Raw genomic sequence first — 13835 nt, forward strand, 5'->3', positions numbered from 1 at the left:
AGCCTCCGCTATGTTTGCCTTAGAGGATCTATCCAACATTTTCTAAAGGCATTCTTTGAGGATTTTTGATAGTATATAGAAATCAATGGAGCCCTTCACAAATCTAGGGAAAAAAAACCACAATGTTATAATCAGGTAAATTGTTATAAAGTATGCAAATGTGGATTATTAGGACAGCAATTAACTATAAAAAGTAAGTTTTTAAAGATCAAGTGTTGACACACACACTCACACACACTGTTAGTATATCTTGAATCCTTTCACATCTTTACTTGGGTGTTGTATGGTGAGCGAACTTGAGCTACTCTGTAGCTTTTCTTGTTTTCATTTTATTAGGATTTTCTAATGATTTGTCAGCCATGTTACTGTATTAGCAAAACATGAATGTACAAAGGGAGAAACCAAATTAATTGAAAGAGAAATGTAAATAAACTCTTTCTTCCAGTTCAAAAGTGAAGTAAAAGATGATCAGAAGCTAGTAGAATGTAGAAATGAGTTCACAATAGAAAAAAGTAGCCCACTCTGTTGGGTAGTTCTGAAAATCAATTATTTCTGTGAGAAGGACTATCCCAGGGAAGCTAGCACTACTAGTCGGAAGTTCCCAGGGTTGCTGAACAAAAATCTATCAGGAGATAGGAATGTGACATATCATTCTGAACTATGATAATTATGATAAAAAGCTATATTTTGAGCTGTCCAGTTAAAATAAAATATTATATAAAAGCAAGTCTCCTTTGATTGAGGGGGGTTTTTTCAAGAGGGCTACAATCTTCATCATCTTCAAGATTCAATTGGGATCTGTCACGGATATCACAGGGGATAGAACCAACTCCCAATTAGGTGTTATGCAAAAAGAAGATGGTATATTTACTTTCAAGTCAGTAAGTATGATAGATAACCAGGAACCTAATAGAGAAGTCAAGGATTGAGGAGGGAAATAGGGCTCAGTATCAGATAATATATACAGTTGAGAAAATGTAGTTGCATCCATAATATAGTAGGATGTTATCATATAAAACCTACTCAACTCATCCTTGATTACTATAGGATATGAAATATGTCTTTGGCACAAAGTTCAAATCTAAGAAGAAAGATTAAGAATTATTATGAATACAAGGGAAAAATCATTTAAGATAATTAAGCTATATTATAAATTAACAGAAGACCAAAAGTTAAATGAAGAAGGTAGAAATTTCACAAATATAAATATAATTATAGAGAAAAATGCATATAAAACAACTACAATAGCTGCCTAGAGAAATGAAGCAAGCAATAAAACAAAGTGACTTTAGAATTAAATGAAATCTCAGTAGGGAAAAAATGAAAATAGGATATATAGATTAAAACAAGATGTGAAAAACCTTATTAAAGTAGTAAAATTCATGAAAAAATAGAACAGAACACTTGAAAATTAAAACTTTAGAAAAAATAAAACTGAAAAAATAAAGAAAAATTAAGGTATCTATCACCTAAAATAACTAATCTCAAAGACAGGTTGAAAAGAGTTAATTTAGACATCATCAAACGCCTATGAAACCATTGGAAAAACAACCTTCCTCCACTCCCTCCCCCCAAAAGCCTTTTTAATAGCAATTTAAAAAACAAAATTAAATTCACCAACTCTTTTAGAATCAGAGTTGAAATAGTTGAAATAGGAAGGGTCCATCAATTAAAGAAGACCCCAAATTGTAAATTCCCAGGTAAACCATAGCCAAAATCTAGAGCTTCCAAGGCAAAGAAAAAAAAATCACATGTAACTAGAAAGAAAAAGCTTACATCCTGGGAAACAACGATCAGGATTGTACATGGCTAGACTGCAGCTATTATGACTGAGAGAAAATCACAATATGAGCAAATCACATAATTTTCTCTCTTTTGGGAAAGCTTGCTTCTGAAGTCCCTTCTAGCTTTACTGCTAGAATCCTACTAGGTTTCCAAAAGATTAAAAAAAAAACTTATGACCAAAAATAACTTACCCTGAAAATTGGAGTCTAAATCTATAAGGGGAAAAGATAAGTTTTAATAGAATGGTGAATTTGGAAGTATTCGCATTGAAAAGATCAAAAGTTACTAGAAACTTAGAAATGCAAACACAAAAATTACAAAAAACATTGAGCAATTAGAATCAGCTAAGTGATGAAAAAATTCTTACACTGAAATGGGGTAGATGAGACAACTGTCTCTTAAAGATCCTACTACTTTCAAAGAACACAGATGTTAACATGCATAAGGTTTGGATAGGACTTGAGGGTTTATTTTTCTGTTTGTTAGCTTTTAGGTTAGAATAAGGGAAGAGAAAATGAAATACTATATTGAAGAAATGAGGAAGAAGTTACTATTGTTCATAAGTAGTACTTTTTTTTTTTTTGCTTTTTGGAGGTGGTAGGTCAGGGCAATTGGGGTTAAGTGACATGTCCAAGGTCACACAGCTAGTATATTGTTAAGTGTCTAAGGCCGAATTTGAACTCAGGTCCTCCTGACTCCTGGGCCAGTGCTCTGTTAACTGCACCACCTAGCCTCCTCTCTAAGTAGATTTATGAAAAAAATTATATGCAAACATGGAAGGAGGGAGGTGAGGAGAAAGCAAGAATCTCATCCATATCTGTCACTGAGATTGTCTCTGTCTCTGTCTCTTTGTCTCTCAATCTCTCAAACACACATGTAAAGAAATACATCAAGCTCAAAGTAAAATAAAGGAAGGAGGGCAAAGAGTGAGAAGTTTAAAAGAGAATATGATGGTAGGAAGGTAAAAGTCATAAGCAAAATGAATGCCAGCTTCATAGACAGAACATAAATGGGGAAGAGAGATAAAAAATGTACACATGAGTTTAGATCGCAAGTTTCTACTAGGGGATTAGATGAACTCTGGATATTGTCTGGAGAATATATTCTGCACTTGCTTTAGACGAAATCAGTTACGAATTATTAAGTAACCAGGTATAAACCTCAAAGCCAGGCAAAATTATGACCAGGAAGAATATGGTATCTAAGGTGCTGGGTTAAATGGATATATTGGTTGTATGGAACATATATTCAGTCTAGACAATGTATAGGAGATGAGGGCACAAATCATTCTGAATGCAAACAAGCAGATTATCTATCTGACTCAATCTGTGCCACTAAAACTTTTATCTTTACTGGTGATTGTACCTCAGAATGGCCAGAGGATATTCTTGTACTACTTCTTCTGACTGTATTAGACAGATTTATCAGTGGCATTAGTGAAGTGAAAAATAACATGTCCAAAACAGCTGTAGTTGCTGTTCACAGGCATGAGGACACATGGGAAAGAAAATAGAAGAAAATTATTTTTCTACTTGAAAATGAATAAAAATCTGTAACTGTTCTACTAATGTGATGACAAGACATACTTATATCACTGTAGTTTTTTTTTTTTAATTCCCATATAATTTCATTTGTTTGGACAATTACCTTTGGGAATTATGGTGGTTCTTATAGAAATAATGGTAGTTTCTTTGGTGTTATCAATGAAAAACATTGTTAAGCAGATTTATGTTCTAAACAAGATCACAGAGAAATGATTTATTTAGTTAGAAAACACAATTATTTTCAAAAGCCTTGGAAAAAACTACAAACATATAAACCACTGAAAATAAATCTTATGTAGTCCTTAATTTTGGTCCCCAAAAGGACAGAGGTGAGAATTTGTTGGCTTTTGATTAAATTATGATATGTAGCTGAAAATGATAAATTATATTCCTTCCAATATAGATAATAATTTACACATTTTATTAACTTTTAATAGCTGCTTCCCCTGATCTTAATCAATGAAATTTTAGGTTAGTAGTGCTTAGGTCAAAGAAGATTTACAATATTTTGGCTAAATAAGCAGGTCCAAAAAGGTATACTGTGAACAGAACAAAGAAAAAAAAAATGAAACACCTATCTCACCAATAGAAACTGAGAGCAAAATTCAGATGCACTTTTTTATTTGTAAAATCCATATTCAAGTAGCTAAAATTTTTCTTTCTTTTTTTTTAACAGAGGCTCTTTTAAATACTGCTTGATTAATTATCAGAAAGGATAAAAAAGATAGTTGAAGAATGTCTTAATTCAGAGAGTGTGTAAGAATTAACCCTTGGGGTACCATTAGCATTCATAATAACTTGGGTTTTTGCATGCGGACAGATTTTAAATGTATTATTTACCCAGCAGCCTGTAACATCTCCTTCTGTGCTCTCTCAGTCTTTTTCATGAGCATTCATAGAGACGATTTTTCAAAATATATATTATTTTCCCCAATAAATCAAGCAGGCTCAATGGGAGCATAATGCATCCTTTCATGTAGAAACAGAACAGTGAAACAATATTTAAAACTCAGAGAGTGTAACTGATAAACTCTCATCACAGCTGTAAATTTATAATTATCTAGTTATGGTTGTTTTCTGAACCATGTTGTCTCTTATCACAAAATACAGGGATTGTTTCAAATTCACACCTTTCATTACACGGGTCCTTTTTTTGCCACCACATTTCATTTCATTTGTCTGGGACAAATCACTACTAACTTCAGTAGCAAATCAGGTGGTACAACTACATGAAGATATAGAAGGAGACAAAAATGGGGTCAGTATGGACCACAACGTTTTGCTATATTAATCTGAAAATTGTTGTGAGTAGGAGGTATATTTAATACCTTCCAGTAGAGGAAACACAAATGGATGCAGCTGGTACAGTCAACAAAGTGAATCCATTTGAAACTTAGTCATTTATTCCACTGTGACAGAGTTTACAAATGTTATCTCCAGACTGGTGCTGCCTTTTAAACACTCTTGGTCTTAGTTTTCTTATTTATGAAAAGAGAATTACAGATGATATGATCCCTGTATTCTATTCCAACTTTGTATTTTTGGTGTGATTTTGCTAATTCCATCTAAAGGTCATGAATTTTTTTGTTTTACCTTATAAAGAATTAGTAAGTATCATATTATTGAATTTCCAAATGTAAATAAGTCACAGAATAGTAAGGCATTTAACTTCAATTTCTCCTACATGGTTTGATCATTCCTCCCACCCCCATACATTTAGATTAGCAAATAAGTCACCTTTAACATGGTCATGTGGTTGCAAATGTATTTTCTTCATAATACCATAGGACCTGGATTTAATTTATGGAAATTTCTGCTTAAAATCAGTTTTGCTCTGACACACTAAGAGAATGCATTTAAATTTGGTTTTTGGAGACTATACTCCATAGCCTTGGCTTCTTATCCTCCACTCAGGGGCCAAAGGGAAGGAGCTTTTATTAAGTGCCAACTAGGTGACAGGTGCTGTAGCTAACCCCCTTTACAAATATCCTATTTATTCTCATGACAATGGTGCAATATAGGTGCTATTAATATCCCCATTTTACAGCTGAGGAAACAGTGAGAGGTAACATAGCAATAATGAAAATAACAAAAGCAATATTTATGCAGTGTCTGCTCTGTGCCATCCACTGTGCAAAGCAAATTACAGTTTTTATGTCTTTTTATTATCACAAAAACCCTGGGAAAAAAATGGTTGTTTTTATGAAATTCCCATTATATAGATGATGAAATTGAGACAAACAGAGATTAACTGAGTTGCCCTGGGTCACACAGCTAGTAAGTGTCTAAGGATGGATTTGAACATAGATCTTCCTGATTTCAGGCCCAGGGCTCTATTCACTGAGTTACAGGGGTGACTCCAAAATGAATTGTGTTTCTAACATTTTAGGTTAATTAATAAGGACTTTAACTTTATATAGGAATTATTTATAAGTAATCATATCATTTTAATGATACTGGAATTCCCTCTGATAGCCCCTGAAAGTCTACATATTTAACAATTCTCAATAATCGTATGTGTGTCTCACTGTGTCTGTCTCTTTCTCTCCCACAGACACTCCTACTTTCTCTCTCTTAATCTGTCTGCCTACTTGCCTAAAAAGTACTAAATCTGAGTTTATGAAAAGAAAGGGCGTGGTGTGGAGCTGAGGTATTAGAATTTGAGTGCAATGTCTGAAACAATGTAATGAAGAAGATCTGTTAAATAAAATGCCTATAACTGGTGTGTCATTGAAATCTAAAGTTCAAGAAATAATTAGGGAGGTAGGAGGTATACAATTGAGGTTCATGGAATGTTCTGAGGAAAGTAATACCCACCCTGAGACATGTTATGTTTGTGGGAGTTGGGGAAGGAATTGATGGGATTGGTATAACAAATGGCAGTGAAAAGAGAGTGAAACACACTGACTCCATATTGCAACCCAATTCTACAGCTAGGTCAGTTACCTTTCTTTTTTTTCCAAATGCTTTATTATCTTCTAATTTACATCATTTATTTCCGCCAGATTTGAGTTAAAATTTTTCTCCCCGTTTTTCCCCTACCCACCACCCCAAAAGAGCAGTCCTACAGGATATCCCCTCCTCCAATCTGCCCTCTCCCACATTTTCTCCCATACCCCTTTTGACTTTTCCAGTGGCTCTCTATGCCCCAGTGCCTGTATATCATATTTCCCAAATACATGTAAAATACTATTAATAATAGTACATATGTGTGTGTGTGTATATTTGAGTATTTGATTTTAAAACTTTGAATTCCAGATCCATTCCCTTCCTCCCTTCTTTCCCACCCTTACTGGGAAGATAAGCAGTTCAGTATAGGTTGTACATCTGTGGCTAATGCAAAACAATAACATAGTAGATATATTGTAAAAGACTAATTATTTTTCCCTCCCTGTTATCCCACCTCCCACTTGTTCTACTCTCTACTTTGGTTCAGTCCCTTTGAAAAGTGGGTGCTCCCAACTTACCTCCTCCCGGCCTGCCCTCCCTTCCATCCCCCCCCCCCACTCTCCTGAAGGGTGAGATAACCTATTTAGGGTGTATTTCATTCCCTTCTCAAGCCAAATTCAATGGGAATAAGGTTGACCCATTCCCTTTTGCCTTCCTATTCTTCCCCTCCATTGTAAGCATTTTCCCTTGCCTCTTCTATATTCCCATTCTCTCTCTCCCAATCTACTCTCATTATATTCCTCTCTCAACCCTTGATCTCACATTTTAAGTACCATTCCTTCTTGTTAAATTGGTCCTGTGCCCTCTAATCTATGTATAACTTTAAACATATATACACACATTCACATATGTATTAATATGCCCATATACCCTTATATATCAACATATATATTTCTATTCCCTTCAACTACTGAGAAAAGTTTCATAAGTTGCAATTACTGTTTTTCCATGTAGTAATGTTAATAGTTCAACTTTGATAAGTTCCTTATGATTTCTTTTCCCTATTTACCTTCTCATGCTCCTCCTGCTTCCTATATCTAAATGTTAAATTTTCTATTGAACTCTGCTTTTTTCAGCAAGAATGCTTGAAAGTCCTCTATTCCACTGAATGACCATATTTTCCCCTGAAACATGATACTCAGTTTTGCTGGGTAGGTGACTCTTGGTTTTAATCCCAGCTCATTTAACCTCCAGAATATCATATTCCAAGCCCTTTGATCACTCAGTGTAGAAGCTGCCAGATCCTGGGTAATCCTATTTGTGTTTCCACAATATTCAAATTGTTTCTTCCTGGCTATTTGTAATATTCTCTCCTTAATCTGGGAATTCCAGAACCTGGCTAAAATATTCCTAAGAGTTTTCTTTTTGGGATCTTTTTTCAGGAGGTGTTTGGTGGATTCTTTCAACCTCTATTTTGTCCTCTGGTTCTAAAATATCAGGGCAGTTTTCTTTGAGAGCTTCCTGGAGAATGATTTCTAGGTTCTTACTTTGATCATGGCTTTCAGATAGTCCAATAATTTGTAAATTCTCTCTCCTGGATCTATTTTCCAGGTCAGTGTTTTTCCCATGAAATATTTCACATTTCCTTGTATTCTTTCATTTGTTTGGATCTGTTTAATAGCATCTTGATTTCTCATAAAGTCATTAGCTTTCATTTTCTCCAATCTAATTCTGAAGCAATGATTCTCCTTATTGAGCTTTTGAGATTCTTTTTTTCCATCTGGCAAATTTGACTTTTCAAGGCATTCTTCTCCTCATTGCCTTTTTGAGCCTCTTTTGCCTTGAGTTATTCTGTTTATTTAATGTGTAATTTTCCTCAGTCAGGCTGTTGACTTCATAATTTTTTTTTGCATTGTTCTCATTTCTCTTCCCAATTTTTCCTCCACTTCTCTTATCTTCTTCTTAAGGTCCTCTATGTCCTGTAACCAGCTGCTATTTTCCTTTGAAGCTTTTGGTGCAGGAGTTCTCACTTCACTGTCTTCCTCCTGTTCCATGCTTTGCTCTTTTTTGTCCCCAAAATAGGAGTCCAATGTCAGAATCTTCTGTCTGCTTTGTTTCCTTTGCCTGGTCATTTTGCCCCTCAGTCAGTTGACCCCTGGGCTTTTTGCCACAATAGGACTCTGCCACCAGACATGGGAGCATTCTTCACAAACGCTGGGGTTTTCTCAGTTGCTGGAGGTATTAGATGGGTGCCCTCTCTGTGTTCTCCACACACTCTGTCAAGCTGGACACACACCCCAGGAGCTCCACCCTAGACTGCAATCCAGATTCAAGAAGGTTAAAGCAAAAGTGATTACTCCTCAGACTGATACCCCTACACTCTGAGGGCCAGGACCTGAAGCTGACACTTGGCACTGGCTGTCTGTGTAGGCATCTCAGTGGCTTCTTGCCCTGGGGGCAAAAGCCAAGCACACCCACTGACTGGGTCCCAAAATCCAGACTGCCCTGACCTCTCACTTTATCCTTCGCATCTATGTGTTGATAAATCTGTAAACTGCCACAGCTGCTGCTGATCTGGACTCCTTCCTGCCAGAGGCTGATCAGGCCCACCCTGGGGCTAAAGCCTTGGGGTGGGGCTGGGCTTGGCTCCCTGAGCACTGTGCTGACAGATTACTGCTGGCCTGTCTGGCTGTGCTCAGAGGGAGGTTAGTTTCTCTGTTTCATTTTGTGGGTTCTGCAATTCCAAAGTTTGTTCAGAGTCCCCTTTTTAAATGGATTGGGAAAGGTGGAAACTGGAGCAGGGGCAAGGTCCTGCTTCTACTCCACCATCTTGACTCTTGTCAGTTACCTTTCTAATCAAATATGGGTCTAGTACAATTTCTGTCTTGTGAGAAGGTGATATACAATGGTAGGGATTGATATAAAACTTTATTCCATTGTTTCAACCTTGCCCTACATGGCTGGGAAGTGGGACACCCTCTACATGATGCTTAGAAAATAGTAACTAAGGCTGGCCTGCACATCCTGTGACCTGTAGACTGCTCACTGCAGAACAACTCATGGCCTGAGGGCCACTCCTAACACTGCAAAGGATTCCATTTACATACAATGGATGTTTTCCCTTAAATTTTCCCCTGGGCCACAAGAAATCCTTTGACATGCAGCAAGCTCCAGAGGGCCATAAGCAGCCAGGGGCTATAGGTTGTGCAATCCTGAATTAAGGACCTAAATTATGCTGACCAGAAACTGATTAAGATCCAAAGATTGAAGAAAAAAATTCTTTTCATAATTATGCACCTCAAGCAACGCCTATGTCTCATTTGAAAATTAGCCCTCTACTAGTTAATAAATTATTATTTCCATGTTTCTTTGATCTAATCAAGACATTTGGAGGGAGTGGGACACCTTTTCTCTGATTTTAGGGAATGCACCTGTAGGTTCTCCCCCTTCTAATTTGTAAAGTTTCTAATCTTTATTCCAATTAAAAATCGGATTGCTTAATTTGGCATCCTAGTAAATTGCTTTCTTTTAATTAATTTGTCTTATTTGATTAAGCATTTTTTTAATGTATAAAAATCTGTCAACCCTATATTCAGGGTCTAGGCCTAAGTTGAGAAGGTCTGGTCCTGATTTATTAGACAATCAGCATGAATTGTTTAATAAATCAATATGCTTGGAAGCTTTAACCTTTGTTTCTCCAGTAATTCCCTGTTTTACTTTCCATATTGGGGCAGGCCAGTAGTTATTTGATAAATTGAGCAAAAAATGTAGGCAGACCCAATTCCACTACCATTGTAAATTTCTCTAGTTCTACATCAACTGCACAAGAAACATTTGAACTGAATATACCATATCCATCTCCAATTCAATGTCAAAAACAGAACTCATTATTTTCCCCTTAAAATAACTATTCTTTTGACCTGACACCCTTCTCTCCCTCCCCCCTCCCATCTTGGCTCTAAGGCAAAAGGGTCAAACACAGAGATCAGGCTCCTGAGTTCAGTCCAAACCAGGCCAAACCTTTCAAAGTCTATAATTTCCCCAGTCAATTACAAATGGTTTCAAAATACTATAAAGGAAAAAAAAAAAAAACTAGGTCAGTACACATGGTGGAGGACTCTGATATATATTGATCATGCTTTCTTGTTCAATTCTTAACCATGACCTTTCATAAATTAGCATAAAATATTTGCTCAATGTGCTGAGGGCTATCCTTATATTATCTGAGCTTATATTTTAAATTATAATAACACAATTACTCTATACTGTAGAGGTATCAAAGGAAGAGTTATTCTCACAAGTCTTTAATAATGTCATTAGTTTTCCATTTGGCAACTAATTATGTAGAACAATAATGAATGGGACTTTTGAAGGAAATGCCAGTGGCATAATGAAACCAGATTTATATAGGTACTACACTTCTTTTGGCTTATATCTCCATTCAGAATCACAGGAAAGTTTCTGGCAATCATGAGACACACATAAAATCCCAATAGCAAGGAACTAAAATTAATGAATATAGAAGGGCATTAACCATTACAAGAAAAAGAATATCAATAAACATCATATATTCTACAGTAAAAAAAATGTTTCTCCTATAACCTCTAAATACCCCAAAATAACTATTCTTAAATGTCACCTATAGACCTTGGTTGAACATTTATTTTCAAAAATGCTTCTTTGTGTACCTGCTCTAGATTATACTATGATGTCTTTAGTTGAAGTTGATGTGGGTACAAAGGAACTCTAGAGTTCATATTTTGGGTTACTTTCCCAGGCCCCCTGATGAGGTTTGAGGCTTATTCTAAGCCCATCTTGTAATTTGAGGGTGCCTTAGTTCCCCTTCCCTTTATCTCAAAATTCCAAACAACTTGTACTAAAAGCATTGCTTTTGTCCCCCTTATCCTGTGTTCCCAAACCTGTGTCATTCACTTCCTTATTCTGCGTCAGTCATCTTTCTTATCCTGTGTCATGACATTTTTCCTTATCTTATATCATCCATCTTCCTCATCCTGCCCCTAAACCTCCACAATCCCCATAGAAACCCTAAAATTCCATCATCATCTTACAATCTATGCAACTTTCTTTGTACATAAGTCTAGTCCTTTTCCTATATCATTAACTTTGTATAGCACCTTGCTGAATCTCAGGCCTGCATACTTTTGTGTTAATAAAAACTTTGGCTAAAGAGAAGGTCTGATTGAATTCTTTCAAAAATCTGAACCAGCTCTCATAACTCTGACCTCAACATTTTGTCTAAATCCAGTAGTTCAAGTATTAATTGAACAATGATGGTCTTCTCCCAGCCACTGGGACAACAAACAAGTAAGCACCATTTTCTTTGTTCTCTTCCCCAGATCTTTCTGCTCCTACTGTCTTCCTAGCAGTATGACCCCTGGAATGTCCAGATGGTGCCATCAGCGTCTGAAACTCCACTGACTTCTGGGTAGTCAGCCGAATTGTGGACCCTCATATAAGGGAATATCCTTATACTGGGTAGGTCACATTTGTTTTCTCCCCTCTGTCCTGGAATGCTGGGACAAGCAGGAAGAGGTTGCTAGGAGGCTGATAGGAGGTAAATTTGGGAAGGAGATTTTAAGGAAAAGTGCCTAGTGTTCCATTGTAACACAGCCTGACCTCAATATAATCTAGAAAAGTGATTTGTGAAGGGGATTTCTAAACAAAACAAGCTTAGTAAGAAATATGATCTCCAAAATTTAAAGAAAAGATACCTTACTCTGCTTGAGCAAAGTTTTTACTCTATGTTGTCCCACCTGCACCCTGGTTTACTCTATTTTGTTCCTTCCCTTGTGGGACATTGGGAAGGTGGGTAGGTCGGCCTCTGCACTTGGTTTTCTTTAGGGGTCTCTGAAGCCTGGTTTCAGGATCACTGTACCCTGTGGGACTCTGCACCTGGTTTTCTTTGGGGGTTTCTGCACCCCAGTTTCTAGGTCTCTACCCTGTGTCAACTTAAAATTTAATATTCATTTTCTAGTCTTTTCCTTTAAAATGCTGAGAGGGCCTTAGAAATTAAAATGTCACCACTAGTGATTTTGAATCCAGATTTTATTTTTTCAACCCTGTGTAAAATCTTCTCTGCAGTGGAATTCCTACAGGGTAAGTACTTAAACTTTGTTATTGTGATAAGGCTACTTTAATTGGGTTTATTCTTACTTTAGGGGAAAAAAACCTGGACTTTCTCATCAAAATAAATACCTTTTGGCATTTTATGGCACTTTGGGGATTTCTGATAATTTAAATGTTTTGCAAAATCTTTTTGTGTGATTCTAAAGACCTATGAAATTTTCATTTGCAAGCTAATTTGTTCCAATAATTTGATGCCAATAACAATTATTTTCAAATATACTGTGAACTTTCTAAATTTCATTTCTAGGTTTGTTGTGTCCTTAGATCAGCCTTGAATACATGCTTTCAGAGAAACAGTCACTGGTTGGTGTGTATCCTAAGAAAGGGCACTAGTCTTGTGACCATAGGACTGAAAGATTCAGTGTCCCACTTAAATTTTTAAGGGCTGGGTGTAGAAGTGAAAAGTTAGAACAGCTAACAAAACAGCTGAGCAGATTCTAAGGTTTGCAAGGTTTTTCAAATGATCATTAAGGAGTCTTGAAACACCTCCTCACAACCCCAATCAGGGGCTTTCCCACTCCCTCCCCTTGAGTGAAGAGGGCATCTCTCTATACAACAAACAGCCATGAAGTTTTTCTATTAATTCCTCTCATCCCAGATCAGATTAGGAAATGTTTCACCCTTCTCCACACACCTGCAAGCTCATCTTCTCCTACCTGTCAAAAGGAAGGAGGGGGAATGGTCATCAGTTACTCTGAGGGCCTTGCTGGTAATGGCCCTGAGCCCTTGCCATTGAAAGCCTGGAAGTACCTCCCATGAAATAAGAAACCAGCAGTCATCTGCACTGGGTAAGACAGTCCATCCTTCTTTTGGTTAAATATATAATATATATAATCTTTTGTTGGATATATATATATATATATATATATATATATATATATATATATATATATATATATATATAAGCAATTGGGGTTAAGTAACTTGTTCAAGGTTACATGGCCAGTTATTTCTGGGTGTGGTGCTAAGTATCAGAGTCCGGATTCGATCCCAGGTCATGCTGACTCTGGGGCCAATGCTCTTACTCACTGTACCACCTGGCCACCCCTGTTGGTTATATTTTAATGCTAAAACCTAAAGCTAGTAATTGCTTACTGTGTGTGTATGTGTGTTGTATGGAAAAGAGGATTATGCACATTCAAAGCAGCCCTCAGGGCTAGACAAAAGCACAGACCATAGCAACTCTATCGTATGGGGTGGAAAAGGCAGCCCCTTCTCAGGGGTCCCTCTCCATTCACACAATTGCAGAAATTACAGACATGCTCCTTTGTACACAATTACAGACACATCATATCTGTGATGACTAACTTTGATAGACTAGGCTCCTCTCAGCAATGCAATAAGACAACTTCAAAAGACTCATGATGGAAAGGGATATCTATATCCAGAGAAACAACTAAGGAGTCTGAATGCAGATTGAAGCAAGCTACTCTCTCTCTCTCTCTCTCTCTCTCTCTCTCTCTCTCTCTC

Source organism: Petaurus breviceps, unplaced genomic scaffold (genome assembly GCF_028583685.1).
Source record: "Petaurus breviceps papuanus isolate PSGF00001 unplaced genomic scaffold, PetGlider_PUasm1.0 90683, whole genome shotgun sequence".
In the NCBI taxonomy this organism is placed as follows: domain Eukaryota; kingdom Metazoa; phylum Chordata; class Mammalia; order Diprotodontia; family Petauridae; genus Petaurus; species Petaurus breviceps.